Source organism: Aotus nancymaae, unplaced genomic scaffold, assembly GCF_030222135.1.
Source record: "Aotus nancymaae isolate 86718 unplaced genomic scaffold, 86718_ANA_hifiasm-v0.15.2.pri h1tg000029l, whole genome shotgun sequence".
Taxonomy (NCBI): Eukaryota; Metazoa; Chordata; class Mammalia; order Primates; family Aotidae; genus Aotus; species Aotus nancymaae.
In genome coordinates, this window is record NW_026988442.1 from 33158525 (window position 1) to 33167284 (window position 8760).

An 8760-nucleotide genomic window follows, 5' to 3' on the forward strand; every position below is an offset into this window, starting at 1 on the left:
AACCGGTCCGTGTGAATTTGGAAGCTGTGGCACATGTTACGGACAGCTTATGATGAACAGCTGTGGCTGGGACTGTTAATGTCTTTTCTCATCACCAGGCTCTTGATCCTTCCTAATTCACATGATTTGCACTCAAAATTTTGGAACTAAAAATATGTCTTTTAAACTAGTAATGTTTAAAGAGAAAGATTCTAAGTCCTATTTATATATTTTTTATTGCCATAGGTTTTTGGGTAGCACACCTACTTGATTACATGAGTAAATTCTTTAATGGTGATTTGTGAGATTTTGGTGCACCCATCACCCAACCCCTACTTTTAATTCCAAGGTGATAGAAATCCAGGGTTAAAAAGAAGAATAAGCAAAAAGAAAGTAGAAGTAAAAAAAAAAGAAATGAAAGCATCAATGAATGAAATGGAAAAAGAAAATCCAAACCTTTGTTCTTTGAAAAAACTAAAAACAGGCTCTTATTGAGATATAGAGAGCATAAAAATAATTGTAAGAATAAAGCAAAAATCTCTACAATTATAGATGTTTTAAAAAATCATAAGTCAATACAGTTATGAACTACATGCCAAAAAGTTTATAAGTCTAAATGAGATTGACAATCTTCTAGAAAAGGAAGTAAATAAACTGACACAGAATGTAGAGGAAAAACTAAATACCAATAACCGTGAAGGAATTGAAGTGGTGGTCAAACATCTGCAGGCCTGTGCCAGAGCTGGCTCCATGGGTGGGGACCTGAGTTAGGTAATCACATAGTGGCCCCATCCTTAGAAGTACCTTGCTCTGAATGTAATTCTTTGCTGTTACTATCTTAAAATTCTTCTTCTTCTTTTTCTTTTTCTTTTTTTTTTTTTTGAGGCAAGGTCTCACTCTGTCCCCCGAGCTAAAGTGCAGTGATGCGATCACAGCTCACTGTAGCCTCAAAGTCCTGTGCTCAAGTGATCCTCCCACCTCAGCCTCCCTAATAGCTGGGACCACAGGTGTGCACCATCACACTTGGCTAATTAAAAAAAAAATTTTGTAGAGGTGGGGTCTTGCCATGTTGCCCAGGCTGGTCTGGAATTCCTGAGCTCTGATGATCCTCCTGCCTTGGCCTCCCAAAGTGCTGAGATTATAAGTGTGGACCACCACACCTGGGTCTACATTAATATGTTATAATATATGTTATATTATCAATTATGTTAATATATGAATTAGATATTGATATATTAATGTTAATATGTTATAGAGTTAATTACCATATATTAATAAGAAGCCCTCCTTTTAATTTTGTACTTGGCACTGCAAATTCTATAGCCAGTCTCGTTCCTACCAGTATAGTTTTATAGGTGAGTTTTACAACTAATTTTACAGTACTGATAATCTAGAAACGTTTCAAAATAGGAAAAGAAGGCAAGTTACCCAGTTCAATTTAGAATATCGTTGTAACAATTTCAAGATCTCTTGAGGAAAGTCTTTTAGAAATTTGGAGATAAAATGTTATTTCACTGGATCTGCCAAAGTACGAATAACTGCCAGAATCATTCATTACCTAAGAAGTTTGATATTGACCTTTACAGTTGAATCGTTTTGCCTTCGAATGAAGTTGTTTTCTATGTTTTTTTTTTCTGTTCCCGACAAAAAGTATGCTAGAATAGCTTATCCTTAACTCATTCTAGGTTAGTTGATGGGTTAACTATTTTAAGCTCTTCCGGCATTTCTACACTCTTAAAGTCTTAATATGAATTTTTTTCCAGGTCACTTTCTAGTGAACCTTGGAAAGATTTGGCAAATTGACTTAATGTTTGTCCAAAGTCAGACTCAGCTTCTTTTTCTGGAAGCTGTAAGTTAAAAAAAAAAAAAGATGGAATTAGTGTTGGAAATCTTATGAAGAATACAATGGAAGCATACTTATTTTGTTCTGTTTCCATATTTCTGATCTAGCTACATTGTTTCTCTAAAAGGCAACCATGAACTAATCTCTGTGGCCTTCATGTTTATGACTTCAGTTGTTCATTTGAATGAATAATCTGCTTCTGTAATTTAATGAAAGTCTAAAACCATTTCATTGATGCCTCAAAAATATTGGTGCCTCTCTTTTTATCTTTTATGTTTTCTTCCTTGCTTTCATTTTTTCATTTTCAATGACAGGTGAGACAGCTCACATTTGTAGTTATCCTATAGTCAAAAATGTTTCTGGAATTAAAAATATCAAAACTATTTGACAACAGTAACCCCAGAAATGTCCTATAATTTAGGTATTAAAAAAGAACAAATAAAGCGCACCATGAAAGATGAAATGAGCTTGACTCCTTGTGAATTATACTGTGGAAAACAGAGAATTTCTAGGAGGAATGACAAACAATTCTCCTAACATGAACCTTGAGAAACTGAATTCTCTCCTAACATGAGAACAGAATTCTTTTATTGCTGGACCAGTCTATCAAAAAGTAAGGGTTTGGTAGCTATGCGCTGGATAAGTTAATGCACAGTACTGATTCTGATGGTTCATTCAAGACCTTCATGTTCTTTATTTTCAGACTTTCCTTTTTTACTAAGAGGCTGATGCTGGGCATAGCAGCTCTTGCCTGTGACCCAGCACTTTGGGAGGCCGAGGTGGGCAGATCACTTGAGGTCAGGAGTTAGAGACCAGCCTGGCTAACATAGTGAAACCCTGTTTCTACTAAAAATACAAAAATTAGCTGGATGTGGTGGCAGGTGCCTGTAATCCCAGCTACTTAGGAGGCTAAGGCAGGAGAATCTCTTGAACCTCGGAGGCAGAAGTTACAGTGAGCCAAGATCATGCCACTGCACTCCAGCCTGGCCAACAGAGCCAGACTCTGTCTCAAAAAAAAAAAAAAAAAAAGAAGGCTACCCTCTGTTTCTTGCCACGAGTGTCTCCCCAACACAATTGCCTGCTTCATCAGAACCAGATGACTATTACAATCTCTTCTCACATAATCACCAAGTGACATCTCATCACCTTTGACATATTCTATTGGTTAGAATCAAGCCACAGGCCCCGCCCACACTTAAAGGGAGGGATTTGCACAAAGCTCTGTTTGCCTCATAAAATATCATTCAGTTATTGTTCTACTTAGGCATCATCTTTTAAAACTTAATTGATTTACAAAGTAAATTTTATAGTAGCACCAGATCTTTAAAAAGGACTAGTATTACCAGAAGCTGATTACAAACATATATATTACCAGTAATGAAATTACTCATCTGTGTACCTTGAAAATTCATTCTGTATGTAACTTGTGATTATACATAAGCATCCTCAATAAAATGCTGAAAAAAATCACTGTAATACACTAATAGAGTGTCAAGCACACAGCCAGCCCTTAATAAATGTAAGTTATTTTTATTATAGATCTAGTACATTGGTGCAAAATCGATTGTGGTTTTTGCCATTACTTTTGCACCATGCTTCTACAAGTCTGGTCTCCAGTATATCATATATAAGATGAAACACAGGCTGAACATCTCTTTTCCGTCACCCTTGGCCTATTGGTAATGATCTTTCCTGCCATGCTGGGACTCAGCTTTAGAATGTTTCTTGATAGTATGTTTCAGGCAGCTGTCACCAATCAATTGGTGCTGGCAGAATCCAGAGGACAGCTACTAGCCATCAGTAGATTTCACCTGGTGTAGAAAGATCTGGGCAAATCATAACTGAAAAAAATCATTAACAATACATGAAATGAAGAAGGAAAACCTGTTTATTAAAAAGAAAACAAATGCAAATGAAAAAGCAAAGCATTTCTTTTTCAGGTACATGTCATCGATTCTCAGCTTCATGTTTATTTTGTCTTCCTGATCTCTTTTCTCCCACAATATGGGGCATCCTCATCACCTTACCTTTCTGCTCAATGTGTGCAAGATATATTGCACACTCATTTTTATGAAAGCACAAAAGATTTGGGAGGGGAAAAGTTTCGTCTGTGCAAATCTTCTAATTATTTCTAAAGCATTGGTATTGGGGAGTTGATGCATCTTGAAAAGCCGAAGTGCAAGGCATCCCAATGATTAAGAGTTCTGCAAATATGTTATTGCTTATAAAGGAGGTTCTACAGGACAGAACAATCATGGAGAAGCATAAGTGATATTTATCACTTATTGGGTCAACGTCCAATCCAGGAGATTAGGAAAAGCTCAACAAATTAGGCTGAATCATAAATGGCACCTTGGCTTTCAACAAACAGCCTTCTCCTAAATACTTGCTGATAGATTCATTGGTGGACCCATTTAGGTTCTTTGAGCACCATGAAACGTAGGGAAATAAGAAGTATGAAGTCAGACAGACTGGAGTTAGTCCAAGTCTGCTTGCTGCATTTCCCTGAGCAAGATACTTAACTTCTCTAAGCCTAACTGAAAAATGAGGAGATTCCCAGCAATTTGGCAAGGCCATGGGAGAAATTGTTGGGACAAGTTACAGAAAAGAACCTAGAACACACTCAAAATATGTTAGTTGCCCTAATCAGATATTTGTGCATTTTAGCTTTTTAGAGAAACACAATGAGGTGCCCTTAAGACCAAAGGAAAATAAGTCATAGATTTCTAGGATGTGCAAAATAGACATTGAAAATGAGGTGTGGCAGGTGCTATAAAGGGTAGAAGTTGAGTCAGGACTCAGTATTGGGGACTGAAGCTCAGGCCCTGCCCCAGCAAGGTCTGGCTCCAGCTGATGGCTTTATGGGTTCGGGGGCCATACAGACAGGACTTCTGTTTTTCCACAGATTCCAGAAATATGAGATAGTGCATCTCATCCCACAACTGTTAAATGTTAGTACATCTTTAAATACCTGATATTCACTGAAAATTCGCCATGTACCAGACAGCTTCTAAGAGTTCTAGTGCATTGTTTCCATTTATTCTCTCAACTACTCTATGGCATATGTTTTGATCATTATTTCTGTTTCATAGATGAGAACACTTAAGCACAGAGAGGCTAGAATCACTTTCCCAATGCCACACAGTGGAGGAGCTGGGATTTAAACCCAGTCTATCTCCTTCCAGCCCTTGTTCTGTTCTGTTCTTTTTTCTTTTATTTTCCTTTCTTTTCTCCTTCCCTCATTCCTTCCTTCCCTTTCCTTCCTTCCCTTTTCTTTCTTTCACTTTCTCTCTCTCTCTGCCTCCCCCCACACCGCCCCCATTGCTTGCTTGCTTGCAGAATTTCACTCTTCTTGTTGCCAGGCTGGAGTGCAATGGAACGATCTCGGCTCACTGCAACCTCCGCCTCCTGGGTTCAGTGATTCTCCTGCCTCAGCCTCCTGAGTAGCTGGGGTTTCAGACACACACCACCAGACCCAGCTAATTTTTTGTATTTTTAGTAGAGATGGTGTTTCACCATGTTGGCCAGGCTGGTCTTGAACTCCTAACCTCAAATGATCCATCCACCTTGGCTTCTCAAAGTGCTGGGATTACAGGCATGAGCCATGGTACCCAGCCTGCACTCAGTTCTTAACCACCTTGATACACTGCCTGTCCGTCCGTCTGTCCGTCTGTCCGTCCGTCCTTCCTTCCTTCCTTCCTTCCTTCCTTCCTTCCTTCCTTCCTTCCTTCCTTCCTTCCTTCCTTCGTTCCTCCCATTAGCTAAATCCAGGACAATCTGAATATCAAAATGGATAACAATAGTGTTAAAAATTATAACCCATTCAAAAACATAAGAATCTGCAAGCTTGCACTAACCTAAGTAGGCACAAATTATAAAGAATAAGTTCTTCCTGACAGCACACCTGTAATCCCAGCACTTTGGGAGGCTGAGGTAGGTGGATCACCAGGTCAAGAGATCCAGACCATCCTGGCCAACATGGTGAAACACCGTCTCTGCTAAAAACACAAAAAAATTAGCGGGGTGTGATAGCATGCACCTGTAGTCCCAACTACTCAGGAGGCTGAGGCAGGAGAACCGCTTGAACCCAGGAGGCAGAGGTTGCAGTGAGCTGAGATTGCACCACTGCACTCCAGTTTGGTGACAGAGCAAGACTCCATCTCATAAATGAATGAGTGAATGAATGAATGTACACAAAATTGATGGAATTAGAAAAGTCACTATTTGGCAACTGGATTCAAACCAAACCGAATGTATCAAATTTAATGTGTGGATTTGTAGTTTCCAGCATTTAGCATAAAATCTCCCATGATTAGACCACTGGGTTGATGGAGTAAACTGTATTTTTTAATTGTCCTGGTAATTCTCCCTCAGTCCCAAGAAGACTCTAAACAAAAACTAAAATTATTTTCCTACATTAGCATGCTAAAATACACACCCATCAGTGCCATGACAGTTTACAAATGCTATGGAAACATCAGGAAGTTACCCTATATGATCTAAAAGCAGGAGGAACCCTCAGTTCCGGGACTTACCCACCTCTTTCCTGGAAAACTTATGAATAGCTCACCCCTTATTTAGCGTATAATCAAGAGGTAACTATACATGTACTCAGTCAAGCAGCCCATGCCACTGTTGTTCCTATGGAGCAGCCATTCTTCATTCCTTTACTTTCCTGATAAATTTGCTTTCACTTATGTCCTCAGATGGTAGTGCCACACCGAGGGCATCAGGAGCTCACATTTTGAGATGTGCATGAGAAATGAGGCAGGAGCTGGATCTCGTTTCTCACCGTGCTGTTCTCATTGAGTGAGGTTGTTGGAATCACCTGGGATACATTTTTCTGTAGTCATCTTTCCCCTCCAAGCATGGATGGTTGGATGTGCCTGGGTTAAGTGTACATATAATGCAACCTCACTCCATCCCCTGTGTAAGTAGTTTCCCCATAAAGAATTTCCTACTCTCCAGGGGAGCAGTACCTGGTCTGTAGGATTCCTGCCACAAACATTGAGGAATTCCTTTGATCTCTCCATTCCCTCCTTCATTTTTTCCTTTCTCTCTTTTTATTTTTCCCTTCCTGTCTCTCAAATAGTTACTCGGACATCACAAAAGCCAACTGGACTGAATTCCATATATATGATTGTGAACTTGTTTCCCACAAATATCCCTGGAAATTTTGTTGAAGCTGAAGTATGAGTCAGCCTTGAGGGAGACAGAATAGGGACTGGAAAGATGTCATCATAAACTGTGAGCACTGAACAGCGTGTGTTACTGATGACAATCACCATAGCCCAGAGTCACTAAGCATTTACCCTGTGACAGGCACTGTGTGACATGCTAATCTAGAAGACCTTGGAGAGGAGGTTTTACGACTTGGCATGAGTCCTGAGAAATTTGCCTAGCTTTATGGGTTACCATAAATGGTGGTTGCAAGATTACAGCTAGGACAACCAGGTAAAGGGGAAATATTTAATGAGTGCCTGTTAAGATCTATAAGCCAAGCATCATGCATACAGGGGCAAACCAAAATAAACATGTCCCTGCTCTTACGCCATCTATATCCTAGTATGTATGGGGGCTGAGGGAGAACAAGGGGAGGAAATGTCAAATAATCACAGAAATGCATATAAACTTGCCGTTGCGATGAACTATACAGGAGTGGTATATGACATGCATCCCACAGGGCCTGGAACCAATCTATCTTCATTGGAAACCTGGCTTCCCTATGTACCGATTGTGAGTCTAAGCAGATGATTGAGCACCTCTGTGCCTCAGTTTCCCCAGGTGTGAAATGGGAAGAATTATCATAGGATGTAGCCCAAGATATTCCAACAACCTCACTCAATGAGAACAGATGAGAAACAAGATCCAGGACAGTGATAAGGATTTGTGAATTCATATGTAGCAAGTGTCAGCAGAGAGACTGAGGCAGCAAGAGTAGTCAATACATAGTGTTATCATCATGGCCACATTTGTGTCGATGTCAGTGTCGGCTCTAGGCAACCTGCTCAGGGAGGTGAGGGGTAGCAGACGTGGTCCTTGCTCCACCCCGTGCTGCTCACACCCTTTGCCAGTCTTTCTGCCCTCCTCTCAGGTTTTGCATGCTTTGCTCCTAATGGCTGGCACCTGCAGCCTTCTTCGAAAACTCCCTTCTGGCCATGATAGCCATTTTGCCTGGATATGTAAAGTCTAGAAGTACCCGGGAGTTTGCACCCCAAGGTGCAGCCTGCATTGAAGGAGTGTGGAAGCCCCATGCCCTGGGCACAAGGATGACAAACTGAGTTGCAATGGACACTCCAGAGCTCCCCGGGGATCAGGCTGAGGCTGGAACTTCACTCAAAACCACACGCTTGTTGGCTTCTTTCCCTTCCCCATCCCTCTGTCCTCACAATCACACAGGTCTCCTCGGGAATCACAACCCTAATGAAACCCGGTGCCAGAGACAGCCCTTGTGGCATCTAAGTCATCAAGGAAGATTTCTTTCAGGAAGTGAAAGCTGGATGGACCTAGATGGTGCGTAGGAGAAGAACAGGCAGAGAAAGAGCATGCTAGGAGGGAGACGGCAGGAGGAACCCTCTTGCCAGCATTTAAGAAACAGCAGAAACTGGCAGAAGCCACTGTGGCTGGGGTCCAGAGGCCTCTGGGGGTGGATGACATGGGCTGAGGTGTGGGGGATCAGTGGGACCTCACCTGATAGGGCCTGGAATAAGTGGATTACAGAATCAGATCTTTATGTAAGAGCAATGGGAAGCCCCAGAGGCAGGATGAGGCATGATCAGGTTTGGATTTTGAAAAGACCAATAAGGCAGGTGTGCAAAGAATAGAGGGGAAGGAAGCAGGAGAGGCTGAGATCAGCTGGGAGCTCCTGCAGTGGGTCCAGGCGAGAGATGTTAGTGGCCACAACCAGTGTGACTGCAAGGGGGGTAGAGATGGAAGTA